Here is a 23731-nt window from a genome sequence, read left to right as displayed (position 1 = left end):
GCAGAAACCTGGAGCAGACCCAGACTCCTGGAGGATGGCCATCTGCCTTGACCAGTTGGGGTTAAAGAGAGAGGGTAAAGAAAGAGAAAAAGAGCGATAGAGATAGAGACTGGGGGAGAAGGGGGGAGTAGGGGGAGACACATAGAGGCAGTTGAGGATAAGTGAGTGGTGATGATGAGGGCAGGGAAGAGGCAGGACCACCGCAGCAGGTCCAGAAATAATCCTGGAAGATATATCTTTTGTTGTTGCTATAATCGATGTATAAATTAAAAACTCACAAAAAATACTGTCAGTCTGAGCTCTGCAAACTGTAAAATTGTTCTCAAGAATCCAAATACAGTGTTGGAAAAAATTTTTAGACAATCAAAAGTCATCACAAACGATGGTTATGCAATCAAGTACTAACTGCTGTGTGTATCATGGGACTAAAACAGACAGAAAAGAAAACATGGAATGCCTAAAAGCACTGTTTTTGGCAGCACAGTTCCATAAAATGACTTTGAATTGTGATTAATCTGATTAAAAGATTTAATCATTTGACAGCAGTATTTTTTAATATTTCAGCATTATCTTTAATTTGTATTTTCCATTCTTTTCCAACTATTTAGTATTTGTTTTATACTTTTTAGTACCTTTTAAAATAATGGGGGTGTTTTATGTGTATGTTCTTATTTTAGTGCTTTATGTATGGTTTTAGAAGTGTCTTTTATTGTGTTTTACAAATGTTTTTACTCAATGAGCTTTTTTCCTGGAGAAATAAAGGTTCTAGTAATAATAATAATTGAGGTAATAATAATAAAAAGGATTCTTTTACAGTGAGTACTGTACTCGGATACAAATGTAAGCAGTACTTTACTGTTCCATTTTTATTTTATTTATTATTCTATATACAGTCACAGAAAAAATAGATACAAATTTCACTTCATCTCTTAAGTAAATAATAATTTGATGGTAAAAACATTAATTTGCATAGTTAATTTGAAGGAAAAAAAATCACAGTTTATGTTTGGAATATTATAAATTTGAGACTTGAGCATGACTTTATGACTTCCATTTATAAAATTTATTAAATGTATGTATTTAGTAATGAATTGTTCTTATTATTTGTTTCTTGGTTGATGTATCTTGCATATCTACAGTCATGGAAAAAATTATTAGACCATCAAAAGTCATCAAAAACAGTGGTTATGCAATCAAGTACTAACTCCTGTGTGTATCATGTGACTAAAACAGACAGAAAAGAAAACATGGAATGCATAAAAGCACTGTTTTATAGATATTGATGTAAGAACTGAAGTGATTTTGGTTATTATCAAGAAAACCATGGAAAATGGATAGATATCAGCTCTGAAATTAAACTCTTTAGAGCTATTTTTGTTGTTATCATTATATTTGGTCAAACAAATGTATCTATAGTTGTACCAGGCATTAAAATGAACAAGAAATTGAAGAAAACATGGGTGGTCCAATAATTTTTTCCGCAACTGTATATGTTTTTTTTTTTTTTTTTTTTTTTTTTTTTTTTTTTTTTTTTACCTCAGGGACAACCAGCTAGTGTAGACAAGAATACATGCCTGTTGAGGTGTATTTATGGAGTCCTTTGGCTTGAATCTCCGTCTGACCTCCCTTATCTGCCACTGATAACACAACACACTCCCTTCACAGCTCTGGTGTTGAGTTGGTAACAGAGTGTTTGTAACGCAGAGTGTAGGAGACAGGGGAGAGAAGAAAAGGATGTGGGTCAGTATAATGTTCTACAGATAGGGGGAACGTGCCGTGAGGGGCTCGAAGATGGGTTTCCTGGGCTGCGGTAGGAGTTAAATGTGAGTAAATCAGTCTAGCTGCTGTAGACATGAAGTCACTGGTTGCTCCAGGCTCCAGCAAAGTGGTAATTTTGGGGGATCCTCTTTCATTGGTGGTTGAGTGTGTGTAGGCTTGACCCCATTTGTGTTGGAGAAGGGGACCGAGGATGCCTGTCTGCACATGAATTCTTTTGTGTGTATGAGTCTGTGGTGGTCCAGTCAAAGTTTTGTTCCAGTTGAAGGAGAGTTTGATTATTGTTGTGAGACTTTTGTTTGATTTTATCTTATTTAGCCTCTCTGTTTTAGTTTTGATTATGTAGAAGTTCTAGTTTTATTTCGTTTGTGCTAGTTTGATATTACGTAGAAGGCTGAAAAAGTAGGATAGTAGGATTTGAAGCTTATTGTTCTTATCTTTATTTTAGCCATTAACTAACTTTTCAATGCGTATTCTAGTTTTTCTTAACCCTTAAAGACCAAAATTATCTACAGATCTAAACTGTTTAATACCTGTTGATTTACTAATCCTATCAATACATGTAAATAGTTGTTCACAATCATTTCATGGTCATCAGATATGACCCATTTGGACGTTCAGAGGCTCTGTAGTTACTATGGAAACAACATCATCTTCTACAACACTGATTCACCAGTAAAACCCATGGAGTTGGATCACTAGTCACTTTTCCATTGGACGTCTGCGCAAAACTTTACTGATATTTACTAAATGTCGAAAAAACAGAAGTGCGTATTGTCGGTTTTCAGATAAAATCAAAAAAGCGATGATTTGTTTATTTATTATCATGAGATGACACGGGAAGTCATTCCATAAACATGGCGACAAACATAAATATGGTGTTGATTTACAGATATATTCATTATTATTATATATTACCCATCTGTCTTGTACTAAATTAAAAAATGATTGGGTTTCCTGGTGTGTCCACACATACCGCGACACGTTTCTTCTTCGCTTGTTGTAACGTCGGTCAACATTCGTTTTTTTAATTCACCTGACTCTAGTTGCAAAAAAAGGTCTTTCCATCGCAGTTTTGCGTGATATACCATTTGCACTAAAACCACATCTTGCCAGCACAAAAACTTTTAATCAAAAATTAGACTTTTTGCGAAATTGTCGTTCTATTAGGTACATATTTATGTGCAAGTTATATTTGCACAATTTGAGAGTCAATGAAAAAGCGACTCATAACCGTGGATGGACACTTGTTTTATGTTCAGTTAATGATATATTTTGCTGAAAAAGTCACTTTTTCTTCAGTTTTCTCTGTTTTCAGATCATTTAATCTGATCTTTAATAAACACCTACATGATTAGTAAATTGAATATAGGAAAATACATGAATTTTACTAAAAAAAAAAAAAGGCAAATAAAGAACATAATATTACAATAAATGGTGATAAATATGGAGAAAAATCCTTTTGGGAACTGCCACAAAAGTAACTCTAGGTCTTTATGGATTGAATATAATAACTAACCGTGAATTGAAGTATTTTATTTCTTTCTTTGTTAAATTCATGAGCATGGTTTTTATTAAGTACGTGAAACAAGCTTATAGAGGTGTTAGCCCATTTAACAGCTTTACTGTTCCATGATGTACTTAGTTGCTATTTCAGGGGATTTGTAGTCTGCCAAAAATAAAGTAAAAAACTGCATTTTATGAGTATGATTGTCGGTGTAGGATTGTGCACACACATATCCAGGCATGAGCAGTCATTGTAATTGCTTTATATAGTCACTATCAGCCTGTGCTTGCCTGTGATTTATAAAGCCATCAACCATTGGAGCTCCAGCTTCTTCCTCACACAGCCCCAGGGATGGACTTGCTTCTTTGCAAAAACACTGCAGCAAATGGCCTGGAACCTGCCATCAGTCTCCCAGTAGATCACACACACTCTGCACAGCCGCCACTGTCAAGCTTCATTTACATCCTCTCCCTCAGGAGGAAGTCCCTATAGTTTGTTTGTTAAAAAGAAAAAAAAAACCCAAAAACTCCATGACTTCGATCAAGCCTCAATGCTCAGTAGAGCGTCTGTCATCTTTGTATTTTACCACGATGAAAGTATGAAATAGTTTCAGTGCCAATCAGTTCAGTTTTTCTAATTATCCATAGTCTCAACGTGCATATGTTTTCGCTGGGTGCTTTGTGTTAGAGGTTGATGAATGACTCTGCTTCGGGGCTTTCCTCAAAATGTTGGCTCCAGTGTGGCTCCTTTTGAAGTTTTTGTGTTTGTTGTTCTGTGAGACTCTGACCTGCACCTTTTTGCAAATGTAGAGATGAAAGATTCTGCTTCTATGAATCATGTATTCATTCTTATTAGGGATACACCGATACCGGTACGATTATCGGGCATCGGCTCCGATACTCAGTGTGTGTACTCGTATTCATACTCATAAAAGTAATCCGATACAAATGCACCGATACCACTTATGGCTGTGTGACATTCCCAGTTCAGTACAGCAGGTACGAGGAGGAGGAATAATGTGTGAAGAGTGTGGAGATTTTTCAAAATAAATGACGGTGATAAAAGTAACGCTGACTGCCAGTAACGTTAAAGACACAGACAGATACGGACGCAGCATTTTGTCCATCCTCTGCGTACATTCCATCCGTTTTCCAGGTGCTGGCGGATGCATACCCAGACAGAGAATACCAGCGGGAGTACGGAGCGGTGTGGACCGCCGCCAACGGAAGTGAAAACGAAACATATCACTCATTTCTCTTTTCTCTAAGCTTTTAAACCTTACCAGCGAAAACGCTGCAATATTAGTATCACAGTAGTGTTACCTCTGTCATCTCCATGTTTGTTATTACTGACTTTCTTCTTCTTCTTCTCAAAAAACTTTACTCTTCTTCGTGGTATTTGTCCAGTATGGGTAATTCAGAGTGGCGCCCCCTGGTGGATTAATTGAGAAACACTCATTTCAACGCATTAAATGTCAGTAGCAGCACTTTGTTCTAGTCAGATTAATGACAACGACAATAAAGCACATTTACAGAAGGAACTAAGAACTGGAATGGGATTATTAAGTACTCGTATCGGTACTTGGTATCGGCAAGTACTCAAATGTAAGAACTTGTACTTGTACTCGGTCTGGAAAAAAGTGGTATCAGTGCATCCCTAATTCTTATACTTCATAATTGTACAGATTCGGTTGATAATACATGAGGAAGCACAGGATGGAGTTGTGTGCACGGAGTAGTGTGTTTTGTTGTTCTGCTCTCAGGTGGCAGGATTCTATTTATACAGCTTGCTCAACCAGACCTCCGAGGCCTGTCCTGCATCCCCACAGCACCATTCTTCTTCTATGCCAACATCCTTCCTCTGCCGAGCTGGTGAAAAGATTCCGCTTGAGGGCATCCTGCTTCCGTATGTGTGTCTTTGCACCGTAAAGCAAAGTCACAACTTTGAACTAAACTGAGCAAAATATGATTTATGGACACGCTCTGTGATTAAAGAATCTCCAGAAGAATCCTCTCTCTTTTTTTTTTTTTTAGCCTTTTTCTTCCCTGCTCCTTCCGGTATCAGTCCCAGAAACAGGCCTCCCTACCATAGCAGAGTTTTTTCCTCCCATGGGGGTTATTAAAGCTTCAAACTTTATATCAAGATGACGAGGCCTCTCTCCTAAACTTCTTTTCATGGCTTTCCCTCAAGAGTTTTCACTGCAGTGTAATGGATCACCATGAGCAGGCCACTTTGAAACTGTGCAGAGCAGACTTTTTAGGGGATAAAATGTTAGGGAAAGCCAAATGAATAGGTCTAATTGCTGGGTCGGAAATGGATTAATTGCAGTACTTAGTTTACTTGGAGCATGGGAGGGTTAGGTAGAACATTCACTTCAAATATTGAGGTTAAACCCTATATAGAAATAGGTTTGCTAGAAAAATACAAGTTTAATGAGTCAGTTAGTATCCCACATGTGTTTTAAACATAGATACGATTTTGGAAACTTTATTTCCCTCGCCCCCCAAAGGGAAGGCAGGTTTGCTTGATTGTTAACACTCTAACAGCAGAACTATCAGTTGAATTTATACCAAATTGGGTTTGTAGATTGCCAGTGACCCAGAATAGATGTCATTACATTTTAGGAAAAGTAAGTCAGTTTTAATTTTTAATTATTTTTTTAAATCTTTTTTTTCCCCCATTTACTTACAATGAGTGAAATGTCACATGTCTGTAGCAGCAAAACTATTGGTTGAATTCATACCAAATTTGGTTTATAGATTGCCAGTGATCCAGAATAGGTGTCATTTCATTTTGAGAAAAGCAGGTCAAAGTTAAAATTTTTTATGAGTTTTTTTAATCAATTTTTCCCCCCATTTACTTATAATGGGCAAAATTTTTATTCTCTGTAGCAGCAAAACTATTGGTTGAATTCCTACCAAATTGACTGTATATACTGCCAGTGACCCAGAATAAATGTCAGTACATTTTGGGGAAAGTAGGTCAAAGTTTCAATTTTTATTAATTTTTTAAATCTTTTTTTTCCCCCCATTTACTTATAATGGGTGAAATTTCACATGTCTGTAGCAGCAAAATTATTGGTTGAATTTATACCAAATTTGGTTTACACATTGCCAGTGACCCAGAATAGATGTCATTACATTTCAGGGAACAGTAGGTCAAAGTTACATTTTTTTTATGATTTTTTGAAATCTTCCCATTTACTTATAATGGGCAAAATATGTGCAAGGGGCGGGGTTTGTTGTGCCTGGCACCACTTGTTTGAAGATTTTTGATAGATAGATAGATAGATAGATAGATAGATAGATAGATAGATAGATAGATAGATAGATAGATAGATAGATAGATAGATAGATAGATAGATAGATAGATAGATAGATAGATACTTCATTAATCTAGAGGGGAAATTCAAGCACAAATACACAAAGTAAAAAATAAAGTTGCTGAAGCAAATGTTATAATCATTGTTTTTGGTTGAACAATTACAAAAGTATGCAAAGCCAACTAAGATCATTGTGGTATTAGCATATGAGCGTTAAGTAGCTGTACTTACAGGGCTCAAAGTGTGTTTGGAGTTGAAAAGATTGAGGGAAAAATTACATTTATAATGTTTTCCCAAATATCTGACAGTATTTAAAAATGTTTTCATTATTTGAGGTTGGCCTTTTTTATTTTCCTTTGGGTTCAGAGATAGTTTCATTCATGCAGTTTAGGGCTTCAGTGCAGAGACTGAATGGCAGGGGCTGACAGAGGTGTGGTCACAGGACTGAGCTGCTGGTGTTTTTAATGGACACAGTCCTAGTGTGAGGTTCTGGCTGCCTACACATGGTTTAGGGGGGCTGATTTAGATGTCACAAGGGAAAATAGAGGAAGATAAAGATGTAATTCTGAAGCTTGAGGGTTAGAATTGGTTATGCAGACTCACACAGACATATATACACAAATGTACATGCACACAAATACTTGAGGTACGCATGTGACCGCTGCAAGCCATGCACTCCTCCTGCAACCCCACACACATTCATGTCATGTCAGCAGAAGAGACTGTGGGGAAGATGTTTACTTTGGCCTGTTTGAGCTGTAGTCCAGGCTGGCAGTCGCTGCAGCTGAGGCCCCATCATTCTTCCCCCGTCCTACAAACTGCAGGACCAGAGACGCACACAAAACACACACATGTAAACTGTGTACACTGAAGCAAATAAACACTTTCTAAAGCATCTTTTACTGAATCTACAGTTTGACACAGACTGCTGCAAACTGATCCATCACTAATACTTCCCAGAGCTCTCAGAATCATTTTTCATCCATTCTTTCATTTGAAACAGTAGAAAACCATCATTTTCAGTAGTTCTGAGGTAAATACAGTAATAAAACTACAATAAATAGTAATAAAATATAAATACATACAGCAGTGGTTTCCAACCTTTTTCTGGCTCGTGACCTCATTTTAACATCTCGAATTTCCGGTGACCCCAGACATTCAAAGCAGAGACAGTTTTTTTGCTAAAATTAATTTGTTTTCGATTATGTAATTAGTTTGCTATACTATGTTATATTATATTAAATAAACGTTAATTTTAGATGACATTTAGTCTATATAATGTATATTATTATGGACGGAGGCAGAAAAGTCAGGTGTGGATTACTGCACAAAGTGAGAATTTTATTTTCCTTGGTCAGGATATGTACAGTCAGTCCAGCTTGGATTTACAAGGCTGACAGTTAATATTGAACAAACAATAACTCAAACTATGAATTATGAAAGAGCTGCAGCATCTGAAACTGACCACAATGAACATTTGAAAGATAAACAGAACCACAGTGCTTCAGTTTCAGACTCAGAGTTTGTCATGTCTTTTATGTATTGGGATTGTCTCTCTCAACTCGCCATATATTTTTTATTAGTATATTGGTTTTTTTTTGTTTTGTTTTTTTCTTTTGTATCAATTACTTGAAATTTCAGGCGACCCCATTTGAATTCCAGGTGACCCCACGTGGGGTCCTGACCCCAAGGTTGAAAAACACTGACATACAGTGTTAGTTTTATTTCATTTGTGCTATCTATCAGTTTGATCGTATGTAGAAATACCTAAAGCTCAAAAGGTAGGATGTTAGGATTTGAAACCAATTGTTCTTATCTTTATTTCAGCCAATAAGTAACTTTTCAAAGCAAACTCTAGTTTTTCTTAACCCCTAAAGACCCAAACATCCACTGATGACCAAAATTATCGACTGACCTAAACTGTTTAATACCTGTTGATCCACTAGTACCACAGAAGTGGTCGATGGTGGATGTTTGGGTCTTTATGGGTTAAATAAAGGATCTGTTGTTGGGTCTTCCTTTGTTTCATGCACTTTATTTCTTGTTTTTCTTTGGTTTTATAGTTTTTACCTCTGCTTCATTTAACCATCAAAGACCTAAACAGCCACTAATGTACAAAACCATCCACAGATCTAAAATGTTGAATAACTCTTGGACCACTAATCCTATTAATCCATTGAAATAATTTAGGTAAAATGCATTTTTACAGCTTTTCACTGGTATCAGATATGACCCATTTAGATGTTCATAGGGTCCAACAACATTAAATCACCAGTAAAACCATCAAGTAGATAAATGATGGAGGTTTTAGACGTTTGTTTTTATGTTCACTGAATGATATATTTTGCTGATAAAGTCCCTTTTTCTTCAGTTTTATCTGTTTTGATCTAACACCCTTTGAATTTATGCTGAACTCTTATAAACAGCTTCATGATCAATAAATTAAATATAAGAAAATACCTATTTTTCACTGAAATATCACCATACAGATAAGATATGCCTTTATTTGTCCCACAAGGGGAAATTCCAAGACAGAGGATAAATAAATGATGATAAATTACTAATGAAAGCTTAGTTATTTTGAAGTCACTACAAAAATAGTTCTAGGTCTTTAAGGGTTAATAACATGTGACTGAATGTCTTCTCGTGACTACTGCTAATCCTTTGTGATTACTTTCAGAACATAAAAGTGAAATATGACAATCAGAAAGACTTCCTCGGGGCTTAAGATGAGTTCATATATTTTAGTTAATCATCGAACCACCTTTTCTTAGCGCAGCCTCATGATCGTGGAGAATATAAAGGGGTCATATTTTGCTAAACCCACTTTTATTAGTCTTTGGTTCATTTATTTGTGTATTTGGACCCTAATAGTTCATAAAGTTTGAATTTGAACCCTCCAGGTGCTGCAAAGCTATCTTTATATTCATTTTGGCAAAAAATCGAGTGGATTTCTACAACCTGTTTTAATTCCTTCTTAATTTGTTACGTTTTATAACTAGTTACATCACAACATTTGCACATATAAGGGTCAAGACTTCCGACGAACACATCTTCAAATACACCATAATTGTTTGTCAGCAGCAGGGGTTGTAGTCCATACTGAAAATATGTCCAAACTTCGAGCCGATTACCTAAAATGTTCAGTTGTTGGTTGTATTAACGAACACAAGTGGCTGAACTGGACAGAAAGCACAGTCAACAACCTGGAGGGGATTCAGATTCAGAAAACTTTATTTATCCCATACGGGCACTTCATTTGCAGTTTACCACAGAAATCACCTCACATCCAAAGTGCAATGTGACAGACATAAATAAATAAATCAGTGCACAAATATAAAATCATTGAAAGCAACTACGAATAATGCATTTACATAACCCAACAATAAATAATCAATAAATACCAATACAGACTAAAAGACTAAAAAAACCTATTGGTTCTGCTAACATAAAAAAAAAAAAAAAAAAAAAAAAATGGGGGGGTTGGGGTCGTGTGTATTTAAAGGGCCTCAAAACAACCTTTCTGGTGTCATTACTCAGAAATAGGGTTGAAGATGGACCTGTGGAGTTGAATTAATGAAGAATTCAGACCCAAACATAGCATTTACAGTTTATTTTGACCACAGGGAAGTGTTTTAACCTCCTGAGACCCAGGAAATGTCAGCAAAGTACAAGCTTTTTTTGTTTTTTTTTATTAAATAAGTGCCTGTATTGGAAACATCATGATGCAACAGTTTTTTCAGATGCAGTTTTTAAAATGTACAGGGTGGGGAAGCAAAATTTACAATATTTTGAGGCAGGGATTGAAAGACAGTGTATGACCAATTAGTTTATTGAAAGTCATGAGAATTTATTTGCCACAAGAAAACTGACATAATAGAAAATGTTTTTATTCTATGTGTCCTCCTTCTTTCTCAGTAACTGCCTTCACACGCTTCCTGAAACTTGCGCAAGTGTTCCTCAAATATTCGGGTGACAACTTCTCCCATTCTTCTTTAATAGTATCTTCCAGACTTTCTCGTAATAGTTTTGCTCATAGTCATTCTCCTCTTTACATTATAAACAGTCTTTATGGACACTCCAACTATTTTTGAAATCTCCTTTGGTTTGACGAGTGCATTCAGCAAATCACACACTCTTTGACGTTTGCTTTCCTGATTACTCATATGGGCAAAAGTTTCTGAAAAGGTATGGATAATAGTGTTAGGTATGATTATGACATCAATATATGTTTGGTTTCAAAACAATTGACGTAGTGTCTGCTGAGAAAAAACAACAAAATGTTCATTGTACATTTTGCTTCCCCACCCTGTATATGGAATGTCCTTTGTGGTGGACAGTTTTCTTTTCTTTTTTTTTGTGTAAAGTTGTAAAACTCTTGTCCACAAATGTGTACAGAAAACCCATAGCTGGGTCTTAGGAGGTTAAAATGCATAATTCCATTTAAAAAAGCAAAATACACACTAATATTACTAAAAAATTACTTGTAAAGCCTTTTTTCACCTTAAGGTGCTGCCTGATTTGGTGCTGTTTATTCAGTGTAAATCAGCAAAACGGCCCAATTTAGCCTTCACATTCCTTACAGGTAACACTGGAGTATTCTGGCTCCAGTTGCATCATTATATATTAGTTACCTTAAATATCACCTATTTATCTTTGACCTAAACGTGATCTGTAATTTAAGTGAGTGGCGAGGCAAGCAGAAAGGAATGAAGTGGCCCCTCTGAGTGCTCCCCTGCCTCGTAATACAAACCTGACTCTGCAGAAACTCGGCAATAACAGCAGCAGCTGGCACTCTCAGGAACACTGCTGCGAGAAAACACACAGCACGTGACCTCGGCTGACCTGTACGAGTGTGTTGGCGTATTAAAAGTGGTCGTAGAGGTTGAAGCCAATGCCCATAAAAGGCTTTGACTGTGTACAACGTCATCTCTGCCAAGCTCTGGCGTCTTTAAACACACAACTTGATGACTTCTGAGTACAATTTAACATCCCTTGGCTGAAGTTAAAAGAAAGTGGTTGGAAGTAAAGCAATGACAGTCCAGGGTGTGGTTTTTAAAACGCAGCGAGGAACATGAACAGAGGTTTTTGGCGCGAAGAGAATGTTGCCATGGTGATTTGCTGATGCCAGGGATTGTGGGATTGCTTTGCCAGCATGTTAGGTCAGCTGATGTCTGCCCGGCACCATGTCTCATTAGTTTACATCATCTGGTATCGGCTCTACGTGTTGTACCACAAACACACACTCACTGAGCTGTACGAGGTGTGCTCATACATTACAAATCGAGGTTAATACCCAGTCGATGTGATCACTGGCCTAGGGGGGAAAGTCTGTAAAACCCCTAATCAGATTTAAATGAATCTCAAACAATACCCTTTTTGGATTTGTTCACATATCTTTTCTACCCTTTAGAGGTTTGTGTATATGTAGAGTCAGTCTACCCTCAGTATACTCCTTTTTCTTGTCCCTTTTAGTCTCAATCTTTCATCTCATGTCTCCTCCTTGTTTTCCTTGTCTCACCATTTTCAACCATGCAGACAGCGATATCCTAAAGGTTAGAGCGAGAAGTTCACTGTCTCTGACAAGCATAGGAAATGTGATTTTCGGCCAAGACAATGATTAGGATGTTATGTTCTCGAATGCTTAATTGAAATATACACTGTTGCATTAATTGGAAAACACACAAGAATTCCAACGTACCTATACTGTGATGTATCCATGCAAATGACAAAGTCTATTCTATTCTATTCTATTCTATTCTATTCTATTCTATTCTATAAAGACCCAAAAGCATCTACTGATCTAAACTGTCCACTAATTCTATCAATCCATGTAAATAATCACTGGTCAACAACAAATGTATTGTCTAATTTTTTTGAGCTGATTTAGGATCATTTTGGTGTGCTGAATCCAAAAATCACATTAATTTTGCTCAATCAGGTCAACTTTCTGAACTATGCTACATATTGGCTTTTTGACATTTTTGTTTACATTTATGGGCCTTTTCACATAATATGATACAAAATTCTTTCATATTTCTTGCAATAAACGAGTTCTGAAGATTTTACTTTTGCCAATTTATGATTAATGTTTTTTTTTAATATTACAGGTGAATGAAATGGCTTCGACTAGAAGATCTTGCAAAAATAAGCCTGACGTATTCTGCTACATCTGTGGTGAATACACCATTGTACCTAACAGGAATCAAGTCACAATTTCATAAAGTGTGCTTACCAATCTTATTTTGGTATTAATTATTATATTTTGTGAGAAGATCAAATTTTTCAAAATCAAATTAGCAAAAAAAGCTGACCTGATTGAGAAAAACAGATGTCATTTTTGGATTTAGCGGTGCAAAATGGTCTTAATTCAGTTGAAAAAACCTAGACAACTTGCAAAAAACATTTTTTTGTAACCCAGTGAATTGGTGTAAAATACAGTTTGTCACCTTTTCATGGTCATCAGATATGACCCATTTGGACATTCAGAGGCTCCATAGTTACCGTGGAAACACCGTCATCTTCTACAACATTGATTCATCAGTAAAACCCATGGAGTTGGATCAATGACAGTGGATGGAGATACTGGGTTTATGTTCAATTAATGATATTTTTGCTGAAAAAGTCACTTTTTTTCAGTTTTCTCTGTTTCTGATATAATGACTCTCAACTTTAATATGAGCTTTTATGAACATCTACATGATCACTGAATTAAAAACTATAAAACCAAAGGAAAACAAGAAATAAACCGCATGAAACAAAGGAAGACCGAACAACAGACAGTAAATACTCAGATCCTTTACTTAACCCATAAAGACCCAAACATCCACTATTGACCAAAATCGTCTACTGATGTAAAATGTTTGCTAACATCTGAACCACTAAACCTATTATTAGGTGTAAAATACAGTTTGTCATCTTTTCATGGTCATCAGATATGACCCATTGGATGTTCAGAGGCTCTGTAGTGAACGTGGAAACACCGTCATCTTCTACAACATTGATTCACCACTAAAACCCATGGAGTTGGATCAATGACAGTGGATGAACACACTTGGTTTATGTTCAGTTAATGATAGATTTTACTGTAAAAGTCACTTTTTCTTCAGTTTTCTTTGTTTTGATATAATAACCTTTGACTTTACTTTGAGCTTTTATGAACATCTACATGATCAGTGAATGAAATACAGGAAAATATCTCATTTATACTGATAAAATACAAAATACAGAGGATACTATTAGAAATGATGGCGATGAATCTCTTCAAAAAGGTTAGATATTGAGAAAATTTTATTTGGGAACTGACATAAAAGTAGCACTGGGTCTTTATGGGTTGAACGAATTAACAACCTTTACATTACACTGCAAAAATAATCTGACTGTAGATATGCAAGATACATCAATCAAGAAACAAATAATACTAACAGCTCATTGCTCAGTACGTACATTTAATGAAATTTCATAAATGGAAATCATAAAGTCATCCTCAAGCCTCAAATTTATAACATTCCAAACAAACTGTGAGTAATTCTTCAAATTAACTATGCAAATTAATGTTTTTACTAGCAAATTATTATTTACTGAAGAATAGGGGTGTGTATTGGCAAGAATCTGGTGATACGTTACAAATCACAATACTAGGATCACAATATGATATATCATGATACTGTTGAAAAAGCAATTTTTTGTTTGTTTCTTTTTTTAAAGGATTATTTCCTTGAAGAATTGAATTACACCAGAAATATGCACCAATACTAAACACGTTTTTATTTGATCGCAACAGGATCTGATGCTATATCACAAAATGTTCCTATGTTAAAACTTAAATTATATTTTACAAACATTACCGTTTAAGATCCTACTCAAATGTTCATATTCTATTAGTTCATAATGAACATCATAATATTATTTTTATGCAATCCCAACAAAGGAACTAACATTATTTAATAAAAGAGTTAAATAATAATAAACTAGATAAAAACAAAAAAACAAAAATGAACTTCCACAATATCTGCATTTGAATAAATACCTAAAATATCGATACAGTACTTTTTAATATCGATACAGTATTGTGAAATGAAATATCATGATATTTTCTTACACCCTTACTGAAGAAATTAAGTGAAATTTGTGTCTATCTTTTAGGCTCCTAATTCAAGCATAACTGAAGGTCTGTGAACATGTTTGAACTCTTACTTTACACCAGCAGGATTAGTAATTACTGTAATCACTTAGCTCATTGGTGTAAAAACTTAAATCCATGACACCAAATCCATGACTAATGGGTCTCAGAACTTATTTTGCCTTGGCTGAGCCAGCGGTGCAGGGTTTCACTTTAACCTGGGTCACCGTACCGGGGTCTTTTAATGAAAACAGAAGGAAAGAAAAATGGGAAAACGGAAACCCAAGTGTGTGCCAGCCAGACACTTTGAGTCCTTTATCTAATTGCTGCTTAGTAAACAAGCAGACAGGGGACTGCAGATACAGACAGATAACTCAGGTGACTGACGGAGTGTGATAGGACGACTGCCAAACACGCACAGGGGAATTATGGGTAACCCTCCCATACGCATTTATCACCATTTTGACAGGCTGGTGTCAGAAGGTAAAAAGGGTATTACAGGTTAACAAAAACAAAAGATACGCCCATGGAGAATGTGATCTCCAGTAAAAATAACAGCACAATAACCCATAAATAATGACAACTACAAATTTTCTTTGTGAAAAATGTAGAAAAAATTTAAGTGAAAAAAATAAGATTACACTGTGAAAATATTAACATTTACAAAACTACTTTTTCACAATAAAATGCAAATAAATACATAAATAAAAACAAAGATGAACAACCCCAGATGTGCAATTTTAACAATATTCTGCCTGTTACGAAATGTTTTGTGCATTTATGGATCTATTGTGATCTGTAGTTGTGTTAATAATAAGAAATGGAATATTGTAGAAATTGTTCAAATTTTAGTTCCAAACTCCAAAATTTTAACAATATTCTGCCTGTTACCAAATGTTTATGGAACATTGTGTGTAAATGTACGTGTATAAATAATAAGTTGAGGCATAATTTTGTTCAAATTGCACTAATTTTTCAAATGAAATTCTTTTTTTTTTCAGGTTATTCACATCTTGTTTGTAAATTGTAAATATTTTCATATTTTAATTGTTGTTGTTTTTTTTTACTAAAACAAAAAAAAAAAAACTTGGATTAGTCATGATTTATAGGTTATTAAGTCATTATTTTACTGGTCTGGCCCGCTTGAGATCAAATTGGGCTAAATATGGCCCCTGAACCAAAATGAGTTTGACACCCCTGGATTAAGTGGTTCAGAAAATGAATGAATGAATGATTTCTCTTAGTTATAAGTGATTTCATGTTGGATCTTCTCTCTGACCTTGATTTCGGACATTTTTTCACTATGACATCACTGTATTTGCGGTATTTCTTGCTCTCTTCTTTCTGTCTTGCTGACTCAGTAGTGACTAAGTCCTACCCAGAATCTGTTGCACTTTTATTGAGGTTTAAGATCTCACTAGCACCGGTCCGTATGAGCCCCTCTGATGGTCATTTTGGGGTCTGTCGCTCTCCTGCCACTACTGAAAGCCAGCCGTGCCCCTTTACCCGTCCCAGTCCCCCAACGTAGGAAGCGTTTTCTAGAGCGGAGGAATGTTCTGCTCTGTTCATTGGGCTGTTTGTCTCCTTTAGAAATGTAGGATAATAGAGGCATGCGGTGACGTTTGTGCAGTCACATGTTGACACACAAACACATGTATAGATGCACAAACATACAAGCATGTTCACATACAAATACAAACAGATTACACAGTACATGCACAAACTCAGTGCACACAACTTGGCACTCACAAATACACAAACCAGCAGCACCACCACCCCTCAGTGCTGTGGTTTTTGCTTGGCCTGTTTTCTCAAATGAGCAACTGCTTCTTTGTTTGGGGTGGAAACTGCAAAATAAGCAAAGCTCTGAATCAGAAGCCGCTGCCAACTTTGTCGGCTTCACAAAATCGTAAATTGTGTACACTAGTGTTTTTGTGTCACTCTGCGCTCACGGCTCAAAACGTGCAAAGCTTACGTACTGTTTTTGCGATCCCAAATATTTCTTGTTTTCGTTTGTATGTTGAGTGTGTTAAATCGGAGGTGGTGGTGGGGTGGGGTGGGGGGGGGTTGGACTAATGCTTTCCAGTCTGTGGCTGGTTTCAGTTTTCCTCCTGCGGTGGACAAACTGAGGCAGAGAGGGGGAGAGTTAGGTTGGTAGTGTGGAGGCTGGGACTCGAGATGAGAAATTCCCAGGGTATTTTAAAATGGAATTAGGATTTTGCGAAGATACATGTAAACGTCTCTGTAGGTCTGTGCAGAACAGGGGTTAAGGGAACTGTGGGCTGCAGAGGCTTTGGAGCCAGAGAACACACACCTCGGAAATCTGGTTTTCCAAATTCATACATAATGAGAAAAATAAATACAAATAAAAGCAAAGACCCTTTCAGTCATATTTGTGTTTTTCTGTTTTTGTTTGAAGAGGCTGGATCATTGTACTGCTTTGTTTTTAATTTATAGAATGTGGCTTTGTGAATATTATATTTAGATTAGATTGGACTAGATTAGATTAGATTGGATTACATTATATCACATTAGATTACGTTACATTAGATTAGATTATAGTAGATTAGTTGAGATTAGATTAGATTACATTAGATTATATTATTTTATTTTATGTTATATTGTATTAAATTACATTAGATTACATTACTTTACATTACATTAGTTTAAATTACATTATATAAGATTACATTATATTAGTTAACAGACATTATATTATATTGGATTAGATTAGATTAGATTACTTTAGATTACATTAGATTGGATTACATTATATCACATCAGATTACATTACATTAGATTAGATTATAGTAGATTAGTTGAGATTACATTATATTAGATTAGATTACATTAGATTAGATTAGATCATTTTATGTTATATTGTATTAAATTGTATTAGATTACATTAGATTAAATTAGATTACATTACTTTACATTACATTAGTTTAAATGACATTATATTAGATTACATTAGATGAGTTAACATACATTATATTATATTATATTATATTGGATTGGATTGGATTGGATTAGATTAGATTACATTATATCACATTAAATTACATTACATTACATTACATTAGATTATAGTAGATTAGTTGAGATTACATTGTATTCTATTATATTAGATTAGATTAGATTATTTTATGTTATATCGTATTAGATTACATTATATTAGATTACATTAGATTAAATTAGATTACATTACACTACATTACATTAGTTTAAATTACATTAGATTAGATTACATTAGATTAGATTACACACATTAGATTACATTACATTACATTACATTACATTAGACTTTATTGATCTCACAATGGGAAAATTCAGTGGTCAAGGCAGCAACAGAATAAAGTACAAGAAAAAGTGTGCATGCATAAAGATAGTGCAAGAAACCAAACTATATAAAATAGATAAAAATAATGGTTATAATAAAAACTATACAGATTATGTAACCTTTGTGTAGTGCTGCTAGTGTTAAGTCTTCATTGCCTTTATTTATGGGATGTCTCTTTTTATTGTATCCATTCTCATCTTTATAGTTTGCATGTTGCACTTTTGTTTCTTCTTCTTGTGCCTCCTTTTCGTTTTAAAAGTTTCTCTTGCAGGACTTTTTATTGTCATTTGGCAAATAATCCATAATTACCTTTTAGCATATTATGAGACTCAATCTACTATTTTCCTGTGATTTCAGCCAGTTGAAAATCTTCCCTGCGATGAGACTTTTGTCCAATTACAGGTGTTTTCATGACAGGTTTAGATACGGTTAAATCTGTGATTGACAGGTGTCATTTCCAATCACTGATCAGATTCTGTCATATGTGCAGAAGTTTGGGAAAGTTTCCAGCATCTAGTTTTTTTCTATTTAGTCTTATGATTTTGCCAAAAGGAGGAAAAAGCAGCAGAGGGAAGGTATGTATTCTCAGATCCTGGAGTTTTGTCTCCAGGTTTCAGCTCCTGCAGGTTCAAATTTGTCTTTCTGTTATTACATTACCTCTAGGCATCCTGCTTTTTTGTTTGTTTTTTGTGTGCACTTTATGGGTGAAGGAAGACAAACAGTGATACAGACAGAACATCAAATATACAGGGGTTGGACAAAATAATGGAAACACCTTCTATGATGCCACAATGTTAGGTGTTTCCATAATTTTGTCCAACCCCTGTATAAATATTGACATAAATACATGAGGTCAAGATGAAGAGGTACGTAACTAAGAAAGACTGAAATAAAAAGTAAAAGAAGAACTTTCATTTTGGAAATCTTGAGGGTAATGGGGAGCGGGGAGCGCATTACAGAGCAAAGCATTAAAATGCAGTTAGATGGGGTCACGTAAAGAGCAGGGTGCAATTTGTTGGGGGGATCAACCCCCCCTCTGGTTTTTACATCCCTACTTCTGCTCAGTGAGTTTCATCCTTGGGAGGGGGGGCAACCAGCCAATGTAAATAACAGGCAGGTTGTGACAGTTTTCGTACACTTATATCCGACATTACTGGCACTAACGTTCACCTGAACCGAACTGTCGACAGTCTCAGAATTCGCAAACATCCTCACAATGTTATAATAGTTTTGGATTTTTCATTATAGTTTAGGTTTATTTAGTTTTGACTTTTTTTTTCTCTAATTCAGTTCGTTTTAATTAGTTTGCTAGTTTTTATTAGTTTTCATTTTTTTCTAAATGCTTAGTTTTAGTTTAGTTTTAATACTGATTTTAGTTTTGTTGTATCTTTTATCTTCTTCTCCGCCGAATTCAAATAAATCCCAGACAGGACTCTGCTGCTTTCTCCCAACTTTAGTCTCCATGTTTCCAGGTAGAGTGGGGATGAGAAACCGATTATAAATGACGAGTGACGAGAAGTGACGGACCGTGAAGTACCGTAGGCTGCTGCTAGCTAAAATTGCTAGAGTGAAATAAATCGCTTTCGTATTAATCCGACATTGACAAAGACGAAAACGAAGGGAATTTTATCCGTAATTTTTATATGTTTTAGTTAGTTTTGTATGAAAAAATAAAGGAAGGTCCGCACAACCCGTGAGCTCCCAAACCATCCATTCAGCCACGTGACGTTTCGGGCCTCAGCCTGAAACGTCATTTGACCTTCCTTTATTTTTTCATGATTAATTTTTTGGGATCCTACACACCTCCTATTTTTGGATGTGCGTGTCGTTTACCTTTTTTCATTAGCTAGTTTTGTAAGCACACAATACAGTTTCAATTAGTTATTGTTTTTGTCTTTCAATTATGGTTTTTATTTATTTCAGTTAACAAACATTTTTTCAATTCTAGTTTTCGTCATTTCGTCAGTTTTTGTTAACGATAATAACCTTGCGTCCTTGTACACTGGGACACCATAAAAGGGGGGGTAAACGTGACAGATTCATGGGGCCCAGCATTTGTGGGGGGCCATAGAACAGTGGAGGGGGTCCAGTGGATACAGGTTAGAAGTTGTGAAAATTTCGTGTAAGATCTGCTGTATAATAGAGGAATAGAACCTGGGAGTTGGACGTTGAAAGTATGTAAAGTTTCACTTTTGTTACACGTCAGCGTTGGTTACGTTAGTTATGGACCGCACCCCCACGTGTATAACTACTGCCCCTACCCCATGTACATAACCCATGCCCACCCCCCACCCCCCACTCCAAGGTCAGAATAGTTTTGGATTTTTCATTATAGTTTAGTTTTAACTTTTTTTAGTTTTGACTTTTTTTTTCTCTAATTCAGTTAGTTTTAGTTCATTTTTAGAGCAGGTTTGCTAGTTTTTATTGGTTTTCATTTTTTTTTCTAAATGCTTGGTTTTAGTTTAGTTTTAGTTTTTTCATAACTTTTATTCACATAAATCCCAGACAGGACTCTGCTGCTTTCTCCCAACTTTAGTCTCCATGTTTCCAGGTAGAGTGGGGACCAGAAGACGACTGGAAACCGCAAGTGGCGGACAGTGAAGTACCGTATGGTTCAGCTAGCTAAAACTGCTAGAGCGAAATAAATCAATTTCATATCAATCCGATGTTGACAAAGATGAAAATGAAGGGAATTTTATCCGTAGTTTTTATTCGTTTTAGTTAGTTTTGTAACCACACAATACAGTTTCAGTTAGTTATCGTTTTTTCTTTTAATTATAGTTTTTACTTATTTCAGTTAACAAAAACGTTTTCTCAATTCTAGTTTTCATCATTTCGTTAGTTTTCGTTAATGATAATAACCTTGCCCCGCTTTGACAAAAAACAAAAAAAACAACCCTCTGTGTTTTTTTGACAAGTGACACCCTGGTAAAGACTAAACGCACTTTTGAATGTGTTATTAAAATAAAATTACTGTTGAATCATTATATCGGGACAGTTCAGGGATAACTGTTCAACCCCACTGTGGATGTTTGTGTACATCCAGTCTGGAGAAGTCCTTGAACGCCACATTCCCAGATTTCCAGGCTGAACTAAATGAAATTCTCAGGTAATTTCCTGGAGCTACACACTGACTTTTTCATCTCTTATTCTCTCTCGCTCTCTCTCTTTCCTTATACATTCATTCTTACTCTCACAGCCCCCTCCTCCTCCACCCCTCCACCCCACCCCACCCCTTGCTTCCCTCCCCTCTCCACCTCTCTGTGACTGCTCACTCACCCACCACAGTGGGCTGTGGAGGTGGACACTGCATGTCCCGTTCCTCTCTTTTCCCTCTCTCTCTTTCTCTCTCTCTCGCTTGCTCCCTCCCTCCCTCACCACCTCACTCTCTCTCTCTCTCTCTCAGTCTCTCCTGCTGTCACATTCCAGTTGTCTAAAGCTGGGTTTAACTTTCTCTCTCCCTGAGACTAAGAAGGAAGGAGAAAGCCAAAAAGAGGAGAAGCATTACAACAACTTATTCTCTCCGGATGAGACGAAAAAAAGACCAGGAAACTCTCTTCATACTCTATTTGGCTTAAAAAAAAAAAAAAAAGGGGAGTGGGGGGCAGTCACTATTGAGGAGCATACCTTCTTAAAGGGGCTATCCTATTTTTCCTCCTTCCCTCCCTCCTTGTTTCTTTTTCCTTTTTTGGGCCGTGCTCTCTCATTCTGGTCGGACCCACGGTGGACTATTCACATGAGCGCTTGTTTTCACGGCAAAGCTGGTCATTGCTCTCCTGGCGGGACTGCGAGGAGTGTAAGAAGGGGGGAGTGTTTGACAAGACAGACTCCAGCACACAAACACACGTTCACAGTGAAACTTACTGCCTGGACCCTGGAGGATTTTCCATTCAGCAATGTGTGTGTAAGTGTCATCTTCTGTCTCAACATGCTTTTAAATCTCCCTGTAGTTCCATATGTTGTTGGTCTTGGTGTCTTACAGTGCACGCAGTATGTTTTGGCTGTTTAAGAGTGATTGTCATGCTTAATTATTCTGTTGGGGGTAACGTTTTAATGCCTTACTTCACGTCGCTGTAGGGGTAGATGGCATTTCTGACTTCTCTTGCGCTTGATGATGTGAGAATGTATGAGAAGATAACATAGCATAGAGTGGGTGTGTGCTTTAGTTATTTGAATGTTAGGATTCTTATGAAATATGAGGAAACACGTGTTTAGGAGCTGAGAGGGAGATCTTCCAGGTTGTTGGACTGGATTTTGATATTGATCTGCATGTTTCGTGCGTGGATAAATGAGGTAAAGTTAGGAACAATTGTGTGAGGTCTTTTTTTTTTTTTTTTTTTTTTGGAAACAATGACACCTGACAACATTGTAGGGCTGAATGATATGGACAAAATTTCATATCTCGATATTCATGCCAGATATCTCGATATCAATACGATACAACTACAGGTTCGATGAAAACCAAGCATTTTTCAGAAAAATACAAACATCATAATACAAAAGAATGTACAAAGTGCAGTTTTATTTATAAGAACTCACTGCCAGTCATCAACATTAACATAAAGTACGAATAAATGAAATTTGTTGTGACTTCCAGGACTGTACATGCAGGGCGAGCATGGGGGAAATCTATATCGTATATATCATTGCTTTTTCGATATTAACATCTTGAATGTTCATATCTAGATATTGATACAATAACGATATATCTTTCAGCCCTACAACATCGCTGTCTGTTCTGGTATGGGTTTCAGAACAATAAGTATGTTTTCCATATATCCTTCTCTGAGTGTGCCTGTAGAACATGTTAGATGTTTTTTCCTGATCAGCTGATCACAACAGCCTGGGTTGTCACCAGTGTTAATAAGAACAAGATACTCGTTACAGTAAAAGCAACATATTCCACAAATCATTCACACATTCCCATCAGATCGCAGAGTTCAGCGACTGATTTGACTCCAAATCTCCATAACATTTTAATGCTTAAACTAATTGCTCTCTTGCGGCAGTTGTGGTTTCATCAGAGGTGGGTGAGTATTCAGATCCTAGTAAAAGTACTAATAACATGCTGTAAAAATACTCCTCTGTAAGTAAAAGTATACATATGTCAGCAAATTTTTTAGAAGTTTGAAAGGTAAAAGTGTCACTGACTACTATATATATGACCTGTTTTGATTACTATTATTGATGTAGTCTTGTTTTTGTTGTATCTAAACCTGCAAATGTTTTCTGGTAAATTATTTTACATACTGTTGGGTAGTTTTACCTACAGTCGAACATCATATTCTGTAAAATCATCATTTGTTTGCCGAACTGCTGTCCTATTTTAAGAGCTTTATAGCTTGAGAAGTAAGAAAATAGTCTCTACCCATAAGGGATAGTGATTAAAAAAAAAAAAAAAAAAAAAATCTGAATCAACACCTATGGTTTTAAATGGTTCAGTGGTTTTTACTGGACAGGAAAGGGATAAGCAGCAGTTTGAAAATAACTAATATTGATTGGAGTAAAAAGTGCAGTATTTGCCTCTGAGGTGTAGTTGTGTATTGGCAGAAACAGGGTGAGATTTGTTGGGGTGGGGGTAATCAACCCCCCCCCCCCTTTGGGTTTTACATCCCTACTTCTGCTCAATGAATTTCATCCGTGGAGGGGGGGGCAACCAACTGA

At 36.0% G+C, this 23731-nt stretch overlaps 1 protein-coding gene across 2 annotated transcripts in view; it reads left to right on the top strand.

The window, feature by feature from the left end:
* eva1aa (eva-1 homolog A, regulator of programmed cell death a) overlaps positions 1-23731 on the top strand; it is a 165941-nt gene that overhangs the window by 79492 nt on the left and 62718 nt on the right. Inside the window, exon 1 of one of the 2 annotated variants that reach the window (XM_030129147.1) lies at positions 21689-21971. The exons of the other annotated variant lie outside the window; for it this stretch is intronic. The gene's annotated coding sequence lies outside the window, so the exon portion shown is untranslated. Of the gene's footprint in view, positions 1-21688; positions 21972-23731 lie in introns of those variants that run through there. 2 annotated transcript variants of the gene reach the window in all.

Source organism: Sphaeramia orbicularis, chromosome 24 (genome assembly GCF_902148855.1).
Source record: "Sphaeramia orbicularis chromosome 24, fSphaOr1.1, whole genome shotgun sequence".
Lineage (NCBI taxonomy): Eukaryota > Metazoa > Chordata > Actinopteri > Kurtiformes > Apogonidae > Sphaeramia > Sphaeramia orbicularis.
Note: the sequence above shows the minus strand (reverse complement) of the source record. Positions and strands in the feature narration are given on the sequence as shown.